Genomic DNA, 17734 nt, shown 5'->3' on the forward strand with positions numbered 1-17734 from the left:
TTTTCAGTCAAATTATGGAAAGCGCATTATTCTTGCCATATTGGAAAATCAGTGAAATACCATTCACACCATTGTGTAGCACAAATATTTTTCATAGAAATACAAGGTTAGTTAGATCAATATATGTGATGACTAGGATACACGAGAACAGCCAGATAGATAGTGGAGTCTGGATTTGTAGAATATTGAGCAAGATTATGGAAGCCCACAGCAATAAAGTTTAAAATCTTTCGGTCTACTGAGTGCAAATTGTTTGACTAAATGTAATACAATCACATGAGAGTAAAACAACTAGTTCTTATTTCTTAGAACTAAACAGCCAGAGGTGGGAAGTAACCAGGTATTTGTACTTTGTTACTAGATTTTCCAGTTATCTGTACTTTACTTGAGTATTTATTCTTTTGGCGACTTTTTACTTTTACTCCCTACATTTAAAACACAAATATCTGTTATTTCTACTCCACACATTTTCAAAACAGGCACATTACTTGTTTCAACCTTGGTGTCTTTATAAAAAAAAAAAAAGACATAAGCAATAGAAAACCAATCTCTTTTTTTATTTTGATGTGCATGCTCTATGTAACTTTTTTTTACTGCTAGATGTTCTTTACTGTAATAATAATAATTAAGTGGTTGGAAATAGTTTAGTTGAATAAATCACAGGTTCTTCTTTCTTATCTCCACACTATTTGAAATAATGTCATTGTGTTGGAATATGTCTTCAGGATCAGGGATTATTCTGGGTTACTCAGTCATTTGTTGCCTCTTTCACATTAACTACTGCTCTCCATCTTAGACTCATCCCTAATGAGCTGTGAGCTTAAACACATTCTTCTGTTGTGCCCCAATTCAACGTAACTCTTTGCTCTTTGTGAGTGCCAACTAAATGCCCAAATAAAAAATTTAGCATTGCTCAAACTTTAATCACTTCAGTTTATTAGAAAGCCTTGTCTTTTTTTTTCTTTTTTTTTTAGTTTACAGAAGGGCTGGCCCATAAAAGTCGCTGAGTCTATGCATCGGTTGATATATCATTGAGTCAACTCATAATTTATCAGTTGAATCACTCACTTTTTTTTGCCATGTTATTATACAGAGTAACACAGTGGGACAGCATGACAGGCTGTAAACCTTTACAGATTCTTACCTCTAAATGACCTAAATACATAACTGTGATGGAACTAGAGAGGGAGTATGGAAACAGAGGAGAGAGAGATGCAGAATGATTATGTTTCCTGTTCTGATTCTCAGTGTTAAATCCAGCAATGTTGGCTATATTCCTGTTTAAACAGACACGTACCAGCGTCTCTACCATCTCCTCCTCTACCGTCCGATGTGATCGACTCTTCTGCTGACAGCGTTGTCAGCCAGCAGGAGAGACGCTCCATGCTGCGCTAGGATTTAATAACTGAACTAACACCAGGATGCAAGCTTTTGATTTCTCTGACTGTGTGGAAATCTGACGTTTTCACATCACAAATGATAAACAACAGCATTAAACGCGAGTCTTGCAGGTAAAGCATGAGACTCATGTAACACACTGGGGTGCTAAAATAATTTCAACGGGTTTATGTTTTGCTTTTTTTGGAAATACATTCACCAAAGGTGTTTGCTATGCTGCACAGTCTGCTTCGTCCATGACTTAACACTGCTTCAGTTGTCAACTCTCAACATCCTAGTCTCTAATGTATTTGCATCTCTGTTGCTAAGCAGTCATTGCTGCGGTGAACTGTACTCTTCCTCAGATCACCTGCCAATCAAACAGTGAGAGACTTACATACTGAGATTACAGGTAGCACTGAATATGGTGGCGTTAGCTACAGTATATATATATATAGATACACTGCCTGGCCAGAAAAGAGTTGCCACCAAAAAAAGGTCACACACTCTAATATTTCGTTGGACCGCCTTTAGCTTTGATTACGGCATGCATCCATGTGTGAAAATTATGTCTCATGGTCCCTGAACCACTCTTTCACAATTTGAGCCCGATGAATCCTGGCATTGTCATCTTGGAATATGCCCGTGCCATCAGGGAAGAAAAAATCCATTGATGGAATAACCTGGTCATTCAGTATATTCAGGTAGTCAGCTGACCTCATTCTTTGATGGAATAACCTGGTCATTCAGTATATTCAGGTAGTCAGCTGACCTCATTCTTTGATGGAATAACCTGGTCATTCAGTATATTCAGGTAGTCAGCTGACCTCATTCTTTGATGGAATAACCTGGTCATTCAGTATATTCAGGTAGTCAGCTGACCTCATTCTTTGATGGAATAACCTGGTCATTCAGTATATTCAGGTAGTCAGCTGACCTTATTCTTTGGGCACATAATGTTGCTGAACCTAGACCTGACCAACTGCAGCAACCCCAGATCATAGCACTTCCCCCACAGGCGTGTACAGTTGGCACTAGGCATGATGGGTGCATCACTTCATCTGCCTATCTTCTCACTCTGATGCGCCCATCACTCTGGAACAGGGTCAATCTGGACTCATCAGACCACATGACCTTCTTCCATTGCTCCAGAGTCCAATCTTTATGCTCCCTAGAAAATTGAAGCCTTTTTTTCCGATTAGCCTCACTGATTAGTGGTTTTCTTAAGGCTGCACAGCTGTGCAGTCCCAATCCCAAAATGCTCTAACTTTCACTATTAAACATAGCCCAAAGTAAAACGTTTGGTGAAATCAAATGGTAGAAAAACAACAGTAGAACTCAGGGCTATGTTTACTACAGGCATGCACGGGCATATTCCAAGATGACAATGCCAGGATTCATCAGGCTCAAATTGTGAAAGAGTGGTTCAGGGAGCATGAGACATCATTTCCACACATAGATTGTCCACCACAGAGTCCAGACCTTCACCCCATTGAGAATCTTTGGGATGTGCTGGAGAAGGCTTTGCGCAGTGGTTCGACTCTCCCATCATCAATACAAGATCTTGGTGAAAGATTAATGCAACACTGGACGGAAATAAATCTTGTGACATTGCAGAAGTTTATCGAAACAATGCCACAGTGTGTTACCTTTTTTTTTGGTGGTGACTTTTATTTTGGCTAGGCAGTGTGTGTGTATATATACATATATATATACACAGATATATAGATGTGAAGGATGCCTGCTGTAGGTGTGTCACATGAAAGTAAATGTTAAAATACACAAATCAAAACAGTTGAAACACTGAAGGGGGGGCAGGTGTGCATATCTGTGACGGACAACACAACAAGGGATTTCATGTTGAATACTTATACATGCAACAAACGGTTGGGATTCCTATGCACGTTTTATGTGTGTGTGTGTGTGTGTGTGTCTTTGTGCCAGTGTGATAAAACACTAAGCCAACTGAATTGGGAGAGCTGTGTGTTGGCTGTAGGTTGTTGGTTTGGACAGCCTGCCATCCCTCTCCGTCACTGTGGGCACTCAGGTGTTCAGTCAGTGGATGGATCACACACACACACAAAGTACAAGGGAGCAAAAGACACATGTGAACACACACACACATACACGTAAAAGTCCACCACGCAAACAGGCAAACATACATGTGGACAGACGATCACAAAATCACACTACAGCTACATGCCCCAGCAAACACACAGGAATATAGGCAACATAAACACACACACGGACATATGCACAAACACTGCTCCTGTGCAGCGGGGCGTTCACTATTCCAACAGATTTACAACGTTGTGCTGCAGGCCTAGTGTAAAAAGAGAATACCTAAAAGGACACGTCTGGCTTCTCCCTCTCTCTCTTTCTTTCTCTCAGACACACACACACACACGCACACACACACACAACTAAGTCAAAGGCACAGCAACTGTTGCCATATATAAGCAACCTGCAACAAACAACAGACAAACAGGGAAAAAGGGTCGCAGCACTTGAGACACGGACAGGGATGGAAGGGCAGGAGTGTATAAGAGTCTGTATATGACACATTGTTGTTGAGCATTATGGTGGCTTTCACATGACAGTGACCTTCAGCATGAAATCTGATGTTATAGTAAAGAAAAGAAAGAAGAAGATTTTTTTTCTATAAATAATATCATATCACTCATACCTATTTGATCTATATGACAAGCTATCAAAATAATTAAGAGATGAACAAGCACAAAAACAATAATACTTTCCAGTGCATGTCACTTGTTTTGCTGACCTTTGACCTTTAAAAAAAATCCTCAACCCTTCATCAAAACAACTTTCCCTTTCTACATCACAGATTTGCATACATTTAATCAACTGCTTGGTTAATGCCAGTGAAGGATTGTTTCATGTTAACAGGAAACCGAGTTGACTCATGGTTTTGAAGACAAACATTCTCCAAACCATGTTGGCTTCATGCTTTGGCACCAAACTGAAACATGTCTGTTTGAACAAACAAGTTGTGATGCTGTGTTTTTTTTCCTGGAGAGTACAGCCTCCTTTTATTGGTTCTTTTCCCTGTTCATCTGATGTGAGTGTTTGTTGAAAACTCACTTTGCTGCGTTCTACTATCCTCTCTATTTATAGAGGCTCTGGAGTGAAAAGTTGTTCTCATTTGTCTCTGTCTAGATTTATCTCCATCCAATGATGTCTTTCATTTTTTCAGGACCCACGAGACTCATTAGTGAAATGGAGAGGGGAAAACAGAGAGGAGAGAGATTGAATATACAGTAAAGGGAAGAAGAACATAAAGCTGTAGAAAATAAACATCCTGATGTTGTTGATGTTCTGTTTTACTATTGGTCTCCAATCTGGTCAGTCTGGAAGTTTCCCCAGTTTAGTCTAGAATTATCTAAATGTGATGCTGCCAGTAGTATTTTTCTGCAGCAGGTACCTGGAGGACAAATTAGTTTTTAGGACTGCTTAACTGCTCAAGATTGGTTGAAAATTGCAGGTTGAAAATGGCTATATTTTGCCACTTTCCCACAACAGACTTAATTGTCTCTTTGTGACTGAGTGCCCACACCAACTCTTAGAAGGAAAAGGTTGCAACACTGGGAATAGAGAGAGACAATGTAGTTATCTTATATAATTGCCTTGCGAGGCAGCTGGATTTGTGAAATCACAACATCACAAGATCACTCAAGATCATCTTGTCAGAGTTCAAGTTGTGCGCTTGTGTCAATCAGGGTCATGAATCCAGCTGCCTCGCAATGTAAGACAGTCACAGACATTCATAAACAAGTGGTTCAACCAATCACCTGCCAAGTATTTTATTTATATGTGCCTGCCATTTTCCAAACATTTTCCATGGTTGACTTCTGGTTCTGCGTAACAAACCATCTGGCACATCAAGTTAGTTATATAAGGCTAAGCAGGAAGAAAGACAAACCCCATTTCATCTAAGGGAGCTTGAAGTACCTACACACTCATCATCTTATTCTAAAGTACACTTTAGTCTTAAATATTTAAAAGGATAGAAAGTACTTTTTTGTCTGGCTGTCAAAATAATGATGTCACTGCAAGTAGAACAATCCAAAGCTCACCTCCTATATGCTGCAGTTTCTGCACTCACCTGCCAGTAAATTATTAAAGGATGACAGTTTTGTAATGCTAGCAGGAACAAAGTGAGACTGATCGCTGGATGCAGCAACTACAGAACCTGGATGGGCTGTGGCTATGAATTCTAGTTTAGGAAGTCTGACATTCATCATGCTTCTCTCTTGTTCATTCATAGCTGGAAAAGACTCAGAGATTTCCTCACAAGCACAAGGCCTATTCTTCACGACACAACATGACATTTAGACTGCTGAACATTCATATGAATACATTTGTCAACTGTATGAGTATCCATTTCTATTTATGTACCCACCTCAGAGTAGAGTCATGAACACTTATTGTTACAAAACAGTACATAGGTTTTCATAACTAAACACTTGTGTAACTTTGTCTTCAGTGGAAATACAATAATATTTAAATTCATCATAAATGTTCATTCACATGTGTTAACAATATTTATCCAATGTAGTTTCTCTGATTGCTTTGACAAGTAATACTGTGTAGCACTTGTTGAAGTAGTGAATAGTCACAGTGATAAAATCTGTCTATCCATTTGTCTGCATTCAGACCCAAAATGTCAGTGCATGAAAACATGCTGCCCTCCCATTCATTTCAATGGGCTTAGTGCATTCACACAACAGGGGTGCTGACATTTGTGGATTGGCAAAATGCAGCGGTCATCTGGCAAAAATATGAACTGGAACTTTTGCCCAACGTCATTCAGCAAGGCGCTGTACTGGCCAATCACATACATGTAAGTGCACATTACAGGCGGATTACTTTGGACTGTGAACGCCACATTCAAAATATCTTGCAATCGTTGCAATAGAATATAGAACAGTTGTTGCCTGTACTGTAAGTATTGCTGATGAATCTTTAAATACAATCCATATTGTATCACCAGTACCTCAAACAACCTGCCATCACCAATGCTACCCACCTTATACTGTTTTAACCCTTAACTGTTCATATTCTGACTTATAATTAGTCTCAACACCAATTCACATTCATAAACTCCCCATCAGTCATCCATACACGTTTGATTAATCCACTGTAAAAAAAAAAAAAAAAAAAAAAAAAATCACAATCACTATGGTCCAGGAGAACATTTTATAGAATATGGTGCATTTTATTTCCATTTTTGTATACTCTCGATCACATTAGGAAAAGTCCAACTAACAGACATGTGTATAGGCTGTTTTTCCAGCTCTCACATGTTAAAATGGGTCAAAGTGAACAGTATGAAAGGGGTAAAGCAGGTTAGTGTTTGGTCTAGTGTTGTGCTGGCTTGCAGGAGTATTTAAGAACCATAGACAGCTCTGTAGCGTGCACTGTGTTAGGTAACAAGGAGCTCTCCGTAGTGCTGAAACAGCATCAAATGCTTTAATATTGGAAGGGTCTAGACGTTAACACTTGAACCTGATCACAAAGTGACATATCTGTGCCAACAAAACTTTATATACTTCTTTAGCAGCTCAGCACTCTGTTGCAGTCAGCCCTGTGTTAAATAGCAGCTATGGCCAAACAACATAATGTCAGTAGTGTGTCTGCATAGTATCCACACAGTCACATACATATGTTTGTGAATACATGCAGTGCAGCATGAATGTCCAACAACTGTGCGGTGTTAGTCTGCCAGTAGTTACGTGTAAGTGTGGAAGTAATTTTACTGTTCACTGCTGCCTCAAATAGCTGTTAAACCTTCCTGGGGTTAGGGTTTCTATGTCTCCTCTCTTACTTTTCTGTTTCTCCCTCTGTCATTATGTTTGCTTGTCTCGCTTCCCTTGAATTCCATTTCAGCCCCATTCTTGTTCTTCCATTATCGCTGATTTCTTTCTTTTTTTTGTTTCAGGCTCCCTCCCTCCCTCCCTCCCTTTCCTTCTCTCTGGCATGCTGCCTCCCGCTGAGTCAGTATCTGTCAATCAAAAAGCCGCCACTGTTAAACACCGCCAACAACAACAACAACAACAACAACAGGCTTTAGCTCGGGTTTTTCCTCCTCCTGAAGAGACAGATAGAAAGCATCATGGAAAGAGAGTTTGCTGGCAGTGTAGTCTGCTTTTACAGCTCTTTGAAACCAACAAAAGACGCTGATGAGTGAGAATACTGTTTCCTGGTGTGGTTTGTAGCGTGGTACTGAATCCAATCACACAACATAATGATAAATAGACTTTCATGCTATACATAGTGGGTGCCGTTCAGAAAAAAATGCACATTTCACTTTTTCACAATTCTGAAATGAAACATCAATGCTTGTTTCATTACATGATAGGAAATGTGCCTTCTCAATTGTGGTCATATAATCAGTCACAATTACAGCAAATAGGAAAATAGGAAGTGTATTAACCTTCATTATCCCTGCTGGACGTTACCACTGATTAACATAATAGCACCTCCTATGAAATATCATAGGCAATGGAAACCATTCAGTAATGGTCCTGACAAATAACAGCAGCTTTCAAGGAAGTAAAATAAAAATCTTACTAAAATGTATATTATATTTAGTTACACAGCCCACTTTCAGCCACAAAAACATGTCAAACCACACAGTCAACTATTGTATTGACAGCCTATTACAAAACGTTTGGCGGGCAGAAAAAGTCTTCACTCTGCTAAATGACTCTGTAAACAAAGCTGTAGATGTTGTTAAGTTACAGATTGGGAACACAAATATCAGCAGAAAGGACAAAAATAAGAGGGAGAACAGAAGTTATACTGAGGAATGTGTGTGTGTGCGTGTGTGTGTGTGTGTGTGTGTGTGTGTGTGTGTGTGTGTGTGTGTGTGATACAGTACAAAAGATAAGTGCTGTGACTTTGAGAGAAGGACAGGAAAACAACTGTTTCTTACTCCTACTGTGTCATTTCTTAGAGGTGGTAAAACACTAGTATAGACGGCTGTGTGTGTGTGCATATGTGTGTGTGTGCCCGCGTGTGTGTCTGTATGTGTATGAGGTGGTGATACTTCAGAGAGGGAAACACATGGAGAGGGGGGAGAAAGACGATTTCCAAGGGCAGGCACGCTGTGAGAGATGTGATGGACGCCTGCTGTAAGTGCGTCACATGCTTATGTGTGTGTGTTTGCCTGTGTGTGTATGTGTGTGTGTGTGTGTGTGTGTTTGAGTAAATCTTCCCCAGTGACAGAATCAGCACACAGGCTTTATGACCCTGCTCAGTGAGCTGGTCTCTTCCATCATCACCCCTACACCCCCACCACCCAGCACACATTAACACACACACACACACACACACACACACATACACACACACACACACACACGCACACACACACACGCACCTCCTTTTTCTTGTCTCAGTTCTTACTCTTTTAGCTCCTCCCTTCCTTCTCTTTTTCTTTCACACACAGCTTTTATTTACTGGATATTCTTCTATTGTTTTTTTAGCCCTATATGACCCACTGGTATTGCAATGTTTTTGGTAACTTTATAATCATAAGAGTCTAAAGATTTTGTAAAGTTAAAGTTTGAGTTTCCAGACTGATCCCAAAATTCATTTTAGAGGTGCACAACTGCTTAGAAAATAATGCAAAGCTGTGAGTGGAACACTTGGATACTAAGGAGTTACCATGGAGACTGGAAAGCTCAATCCAATTTAATCTACTAAAATGTTAGCACATGGCCTATCACTCCAATGGTAAAGTGTATTCTAAAGTGTTAGCCGGAAGCACACTCTGCCCCATCTTTTATCTCTTCCTTAACCTACACCTCTCCCTACCTCACTTTCTCTTTCCTTCCTCCTCTGTTCACCCTTCTATCTCTGCTGCCATCATTCACTCTACTCGCATTCCTTTCTGACTTCTATCCTAATTGAGTTGTGTGTTGTCAGCCCAGCAGCCCTACTCAAAGCCCCCTTTCATGGCTTTGACCAAAGAGTATATACATGAGTGATGTGTGTGATGTATGTCCAACAGTCGCTCATGTCCAAGTCCCTCTATGGAGCAGTCATATATCAACCTCAGAGCTCTGCACAATATAATGGAATGAGGAGAGACTGGCTGACAAAGAGGTAATGAAAGAGAGGAAAAGTGGTGGGAGATAAGGAAATTAGTGACAGGGAGACAGGAGACAGTTTACTGCGAGTGTCTTGGTGTATTCACGTCACCCTTTCTCTCATTTCTTTGTATTCTGCTATTATAATATTCCATCCCCAAACCATATCTAAGCTCCTCTCAAATGTTTTTTTTTAACTTTAAAATGGTTACTTGAACTACTTCCGTCTTTGCTGTACTATTCTGAACTCCTTTGCCAATGAATCTTGTCCTTTGTCCACATTTACGTAAATGTCATCACTCACTGGTGAATACAGCCCATTTTACTCATCATATGCTTATTTTAGAGAAAAACTCAACAAATAAACTCGTTTTTTTCTTACTCATAACTTTTGTATTGATCTAAATATGCACTGTACACGCTATTTATTACCTGCACTTTGTTCATGCTTTTTCAGACATGCGCTCCTAATGCCTTGACTTGTATCTGACCTCCAAATCCTTGAAATATATGTTTACCTTTTCAGTCCTGTACTGACTTATAATGGACAATCTCAGGGACATCAGAAGTTCAGAAGAAAAATTACAGTATTTGAATCCAACATTATATCAGTATGTATACAAGAGCACACACAGAGAGTGACCTCTGGCCTCAAGGCATAAAAGATGTCAAGAACATCAGCAGAACTAAAAAAAAAAAAAAAAGTTATTTTCTATAGACATAAACAGACTGCACCAACATGGTCTCTCTCTCTCTCTCTCTCTCCCTCTTCTTCTCCTTTATATTCACAATAATTAGCTACATAGTCAGAAATAGCTACTAAAAATACAAAGAAATGAATTAGTAATTGAGGTTTTCCCTCAAAAAGAGTGTCAAAGATCCTCTTTCTTTCAAATCATACTATAAAACGTTTTACAAGTCTGTCTGGGGCTTCATCTCTTTTCCTCTCAGCCTTACCTGCTGTGATGGCCCATTCATTGTGTTTTGGGCGTTTTCTTTTTCACTTTTTGCTGAGAGCTGAAAGTTCTCAAAAGAAACTCTCAACTAAAACCGAGTCCTAACAACAAGTGAGCATCCGACTATTACATCAGGTATTGTAGCGATAACCCCTCATTTCAATTGAATGAATCAGCTGTTCCTCATCCACACCGTTTAACATTTGAATTATTATTTTTGTAACGCCCTACTTTTATTGTGAAGTTATTTTTTTAAATGTTCTTTCATGTAGTTACTACTGCAAATTGTATTTTTACAGTATGTGGTCAAGCATCTTTGATTTACAGTTAATTGGAGTGTCTTCCTCCAAGTCTGAAAAGGCCATCGTCTAGTTGGTGAGAGCCCTAGCATAGAACCTTACAGTCACTCAGCCACTGAGTGCATAGAGCCCGAAACACACCCCTACTATGCATTTACTATATGGTCTCAGCTAATCTGAGCCTATCCAGCACTGGATTCACTCTACTTGAAGAAGCACTCATCCAGAGTGCTGCACTGAACCTACCTGCCTTCTTATCAGGCTGTCACCTTAGCAACCGGAAGATCACAGAAATCTGCCTCACCATGCTCGGCACTCCCCGGGTAGTTGACCTCATCATGGGCCCTCCACCAGTACAGAAACAGTAGGAAACTAACCATCTTCCATGTGTTCTATCTGAAAGTTGATGCAAAGAATTAGATTCTAAATGTTTTTTGTTTTGTTTTCATTCAGTTATTATATTTATATTTACACGTGTTCCCCATTAATCGTAGTTCAATAAATATCTTGATTTATCACTAAGTCGTTGTATTTCTTTATTCCTGAAAAGCAACGATGCATTCTAGAATTCACAAATATAAGACTGTTTCATTTGGTTTAGGGGTTTCCCTTCCAGTGAAGGGTGATGCCCCATTTCCTATAAGTGTAACATGTAATAAGATATTAAGTAATATCCCTACACTTTCTCTCTCTCAATCATTTAGGATTCCAATTTTATTTTTAGGGCTTTTTATTAGATTTTAATCTCAGTTCAATTCAAAATTAATGACCAGTTTACCTTCAAAATAAGCCTAAAAAACACAGTATATGATTTGCAAATATACATTTATTTCCAGAAGAGCAATGTACCATATAAAAACAACACATTTAAGACTAAAATTGAACATTTTATGAACATCAATATGCAGACTGTGTCCCCTACCCAAACACTTCAGAATAACAAACATTTGTTTATTGTGCTTGTGTGTAGGTTTGAGGAAGTGTTTCATTGTTTTTTTTTATTTTATCTACAACACATGTGTACACAGGTGTCCCCGCCCCCCATAAACCACTTTATGTACTCTCTCCTTCAAGGACATTCTGCCCACAATTGCTCTATTGGCTTTCAGCCAGTTTGACATAAAGCTTTTTTGCATCCCACTGGGTTTTTCACACTTCAGGTTAGAAGCACATGGACATTATATACACACACATACTGATGAATGGCATTGCTGAAGATTCAATTGCTGCATGTACACATTACATGGATTGCTAGTGTGTGTGTGTGTGTGTGTGTGTGTGCGTGCACGTGCGTGTGTGCGTGTGTGTCAGTAAAGCAGTCAGAGCTGAGTTGCCAGTTTAAAAGCTGATGTGGGGCTATAGCCAGATGGACAGAAATAAATTAGCAGATGCAGAGGTCAGTAGAAACCACGTGTAGCTAGAAGCTTATGTGCAGAAAACGAAGTCATCTTAAAATATTAAGTTAAACACAAATGAAAGATAATAAAAATATACAAAATATAAATCTTTAACCACATTTAAAAGCTCAATATGTAATTTTACCTCCTGGAGCTAATAGTCCACAGTACTTTAAAATGTTGAATGTGTAACTGTGTTTTGCATCATATATTAGTAGACAACTTTTGAGCAACAGTATCAACAGTGTATACAGTGTTGGCTTGGAGTCAACATACTGTAGAGTTTGTAGTAAGTATTTAACAAGAAGCACCAAAGCCAATGATCAACAGAGACATATTAATGAGCTCTGTTTCTATACTTCCTCACTGCAGTAAAAAAACAGTCTCTGAAACCATGCAGTGGATTTAACTTACACATTATAACGCACACACAAATACATCCGTCTCTAAGATGAACAAACAGTTGTCTCTTTCCCAGCATGCAGCACTGACCTTTGCCTGCTGTTACCGTGGTGATATGATTTATTAATTAGTCTTCTAGTTGATTGGCTTGTTAAAGGACAAATCTAATGAGGTACCTGTAGATGATAAAGGTGTAAGTCATGACAGCTATCACACCTAACAACCCCCCTCCCACCCACACACCCACACACACACACACACACACACACACTCACACAAACACACAAACAGGGGTCACACATGCAACACTGATTTAACATTCAAGTCTAACAGTGTTGACCCTGAACATGGCCACGGTGTTCCTGTTTCAGGTGTGGGGTCACAGCAGGTGCCCCAGGTGTGTATCTACAGCATGATCTGGCCCAGCCAGGCCAACAGTTTAGCAATAATTAAACAGCAGCGCCTGGCTGAGGAAGATAGTGCGCTGTACTGCATAAACAATGAGACCTGCTCTTGATGAATTCCACAAACATTGACTTTTTGAGGTATTACAGCCTATCTCTGTGTGGATTTAAGAGCTTGGATAGAGCAACGGCATCAAGGAAATTAGTACATGATGCCTTCCACTGCAGCTACAAATATTTGTACATAGACATGCTGTAGACAACATGTAGAAAGTGTGGATATGAAACAAAAATACAACTTACATGTTGACTAAGAGAAAATGGTAAGAAACACATCTGGACTATGGATGGATGCATGTATTGGATTGCAAATAAAAAGTGTCTTGTGTGTGTATTAATCATCAGTTTTGTGGATGTCTTTTACTTCTGGGTTTTGTGATCTTAATATGTCAAACATTAGGGTTTCTAGTGTCTTCCTCATATTTTTTTGCTACTCATTTCTTTATCATTCATTTATGTCTCTCTCTTTGCCCTCTCCGAATAGCAGAAATTGTCATGTCTCCACTTTTTTGATATTACCTCATTATGACATACACAGGAAACCACTATCTTTGTGTCCATAATACATAAACACTTCTCCTCCCCTTCTCCTGCTCAGTCTTGATTTTTTGTTTTGTTTATTTGTTTGTTTGTTTTATCCTTTGTAAAGCGTCCTTGGGTTTATGATAGGCGCTATATAAATCTCACCTATTATCATCATCATTATTATTATAATTATTATTATTATTATTATTATTATTATTATTATAGCCACACACACACACACACAAACAGTGTAAATCCCCATTATGCCTTCTGAGCATCAAAAAGCCTGGGAAATGCGGATTTGAACCAATGGCCTTAATAGTTTTGGCTTGTTCTCTTGTTTCTCTAGCAGCCACAGAGACATCTTGGGATTTGGCAAAACTAAAATTACGTCTGAAATGGTTTTGTTCTCTCTCAGCCTCCTATTGTGACAGTGTATGGTTTGTGTGTGGGCAAGTGTGAATACACTTCCTGTGTGCCAGTCCTTGACCGGATACACAGCCTCAGCATATGCGTGAGGCTACATAAATAGGTGTGTGAGGGTGTATTCATTATTCATACATCTGGGCGTTTGTGCATTTTGGCATGTCTGTATAAGTACACCTTCTAATTGTGTGTGTGTCAATGTGTAGCAATTATGTGTGTGTGTGTGTGTGTGTGTGTGTGTGTGTGTGTGTGTGTGTGTGTGTGTGTGTGTGTGTGTGTCTATGTCTTGTAGGGCTTACTGTCAGTTATTTTAATTAAACTGGTCCCCGACTGTGAGGAGAAATAGAGAGGGAAGAGGAGAAACGACAAGAACAATTGAGGATAAAAGACAAGCCAAAGAGGAAATAGTAACAAGGAGAGAAAAAGAAGACAGAGAGTGTGTGTGTGTGTGTGTGTGTGGGGGGGGGGGGGGGGGTGTGAAAGAAAAACAGGATGCAACAAGGGGAGCGTGAGTGGTACGTAGTGGATGAACTGAAGCAAAGAACGAGGGATATGTGGAGACAGAGTAGGCAAGAGTGGAATGGAGAAGAGTACATGGAAGGAGAGGAAACAAGTGAATGCAATAGAGCTAAAGAGCTAAAGGAAAAAAGAAAATGGGGAATAAAAAAAAGGAAGACTCAAGGATTGAAAAACAGACTGCGAGATGAAAGATGAGTACCATCTTCAGCACTACTCCAGCACTGTCAGGGCAGAAAAAGTGCATGCTTATATATATGTGTGTGTGTGTGTGTGTGTTTGTGACAGCCATGTGATCTAAGGTCTTCAGTGTCACTACACTGCCTGTGCTGTGATAGCAAGCTATTCATCATCCGAGCATCTGGTGCCCTTGCAACAACACACACACGCACGTACAATCACGTGCACGCACACAAACATAAACACGACCCTGCATTTGTTATCTCCTCACTACCTCTGTGCCCCCTATTCTTTTTTTTCATACTCCTCCTTCCTTACCTTCCTTACCTTCCATTCCCTCTCTAATTCTTATGCTCTCAGGTCCCCTTTTTTCCCCCCTCAAATATCACCTGCCAGCCTTTCTCCAATCAATCACCTTATGATAGAGCACAACGGGCATTACTGCAAAAACACATTTGCACAACCTGACACAGTTACACACACATACACACTCCTAACAGGCAGATATGACAGGAGAGAATACCAACCATATTTATTTGTAATGCACATTTAAAAGAAAAAAAAAGTTTCATTCAATTAGCACACATCATCAGGCATCATTGCATGTTTCCCTTGTGTTTTGAAACAGGAAGCCTCAGTAATGGTCAGGACTGGAGTAAATAGGTTGTTAAATGGATTTTCTCCTGTGTTGTTTTGAAGAGCACACAATAACTCAGTCAGCATCACCTTTTAATTAAAAACTGTCCTTTTTAAGGCGAGTAAAAACACATGAGTGAACTCATGAACCTGATGAAGCAGCCACACAAAACGTTTCTCATTCCAACCAATGTTTTTACTCGCTTTATAAAATGTTTATGAGATTAATAATTGAAACGCTTTGGTCTATGGGTGATTACGGATGCAGCTGCCCTACAATTTTAAAGACCTTTGAGTACCACTGGTAGAATTGGGGTAATTACATGTTCCCAGCGTATAGTGTGGATGAAGATAGCAGCCTCACATCCAAACTCACATTTCTACTGACACTATTAACTATAACAGTATTGGCTAGAGCAGTGATTCAATAAGTTTGGCCTACATTCTTCATATAGATGAGAAAATCCATTATTATTTTGTTATCCTGTTCCATGCTGTGTGTCTGTAATTTGTCTTCTTGTTCTATTCTGTGCACACATCTATTGCACATCTGTCCGTCCTGGTAGAAGAATCCCTCCTCTGTTGTTCTTCCTAAAGGTTTTCTTCTATTGTTTCCCCCAGTTTTTCCTCATTGGAATCAAGGGTCTAAGGAAGAGGATATGGTATTGCTGTATAGATTGTCCACACAGACATCACTGCTTCTGCTGTGCTCCTACTGCCAGACCTGTCTTTCTACATAGAGTTTGACTTTGATAATGGCCATCAATAATAGAGGCTTTCATATTTTCATTATTCGTTTAATAATATTTAGTTTAGACAGAATAAGGTTAAGCAGCCTGTGCTTAATTTTGAAAATAAATAAACAATAAGTAAGTGAAAGCAGTTTTCTTTCTGATGAGTGTGGTGGGGTCTGATTGGGTCTACTTCTGTCTCAGCCACATACACTTCTCGCACAGGACAGTTTGTTTTTAAATTGATTATATTGATTACTCCACCAGCTGAACCCCCGCTGCCACCGCTCCAAGTGAAGACAATCCCTCCAGGGGACACCAACTTCCCCAAATGAGCCAAACACACTCAAGAACAACAACAAACAAACCTCCAAACTAACTGTCAGGAGAGAAGCTGACAACAAATAAGGACAATAATAACAGCAAATCTCAGTGTGGGAGCAGGTAAAATAACAGGCAGGACTCCCAGTTTAAACTAATATCACAGAAAGTGAGAAGTGAAGAAAAGAAGCTCTTCATCGACTCTCTGTAACTCTCTATTATCAACCGATCATTTTCACTGTTTACAGTATATGTCCTATTTCCTCCTTGCCACTGCTTTTAGCCAGCGACCAGTACAAATAGATATCAAGAAGTTAGCTGTCAAACTATTGTGTTTAAGAACTGAAGACACAAAATGAAAGACCATGTAAAATGAATTCAGACATTTTCTTCTAAACACATTAGACATAAAGGTATTTCTAAAAAAGCTGTAAAAAGCATTTCAACCATTTAGATTTGAATTGTTGAGCTAGGCTTCACAAACTGTGTTTCAACATTTCTGTGTTCAGGATTTAGTGGGCGAGGCTGAACATCACTTCAGCGATGATTAGCATAAACCTGCCCCTGCTGCTGTAGAGGTATTCTACTACTACAGTCTACAGTTAGCCAGTTAGCTGAGTTAGCCACCGGGCTAGCAACTGAGTTAGCAGCAGAAAGCTCTCAGACATAGCGTTCATGTTTCGGGTAGAGGTAGTGACTTTGATTGACAGGTGACACTTGGTAGGGGGCGGGGTTTCAGCGAACTTGGTGGGCACTCCCACAGCGTTTGGGAGCAGAGAAAGAGGCTGATTTTTACACAACTTTGAAGCTTAATTTCATATATTTGGCGATTTTTTTTTAATCTTTCAAATTTGGCAGGGTGGTTAACAACACACTTATCTGTGGTATGTAAAGCTCAGAACACATATTTATTCAGACTTAAATTGAAATGCTTTTTTGTTTGTTTTTTTCATTAGAAGACAATGCATAAATAGACTGTGTTTAACAGTTGCAAACCACCAGTTCAAACACAGCAAACTGCTGCCAGCTCTACTGTTAAGAAGAAAGTATCATGAAAGCTATATCTTCATGAGCAGATCCACAGCTTTCAAAGCCTGTAAATCACTACAGAGCATTTGAAAACTGGTGGACATGAGATATCATGGTGCGTCATTGTGTATACACAGATATAAAAGTCACATCTGTTATGATTGTGTTTATAATGAGACTATTTTATGTTCATGTTATTTTAATGAAAACAAATATGCTTCCATTGCTGTGCATTCATGACTCAGTGCATGTGTCCTTTCATGTATTATTCAGTTAGATTGTGTTTGTGCTTGCATGTATTCCTAAGTACAAATGAAAACTCAGAAAGAACTGGTAAAGAATTTAAACACATACAGTATAC

Source organism: Scomber japonicus, chromosome 2, assembly GCF_027409825.1.
Source record: "Scomber japonicus isolate fScoJap1 chromosome 2, fScoJap1.pri, whole genome shotgun sequence".
Taxonomy (NCBI): Eukaryota; Metazoa; Chordata; class Actinopteri; order Scombriformes; family Scombridae; genus Scomber; species Scomber japonicus.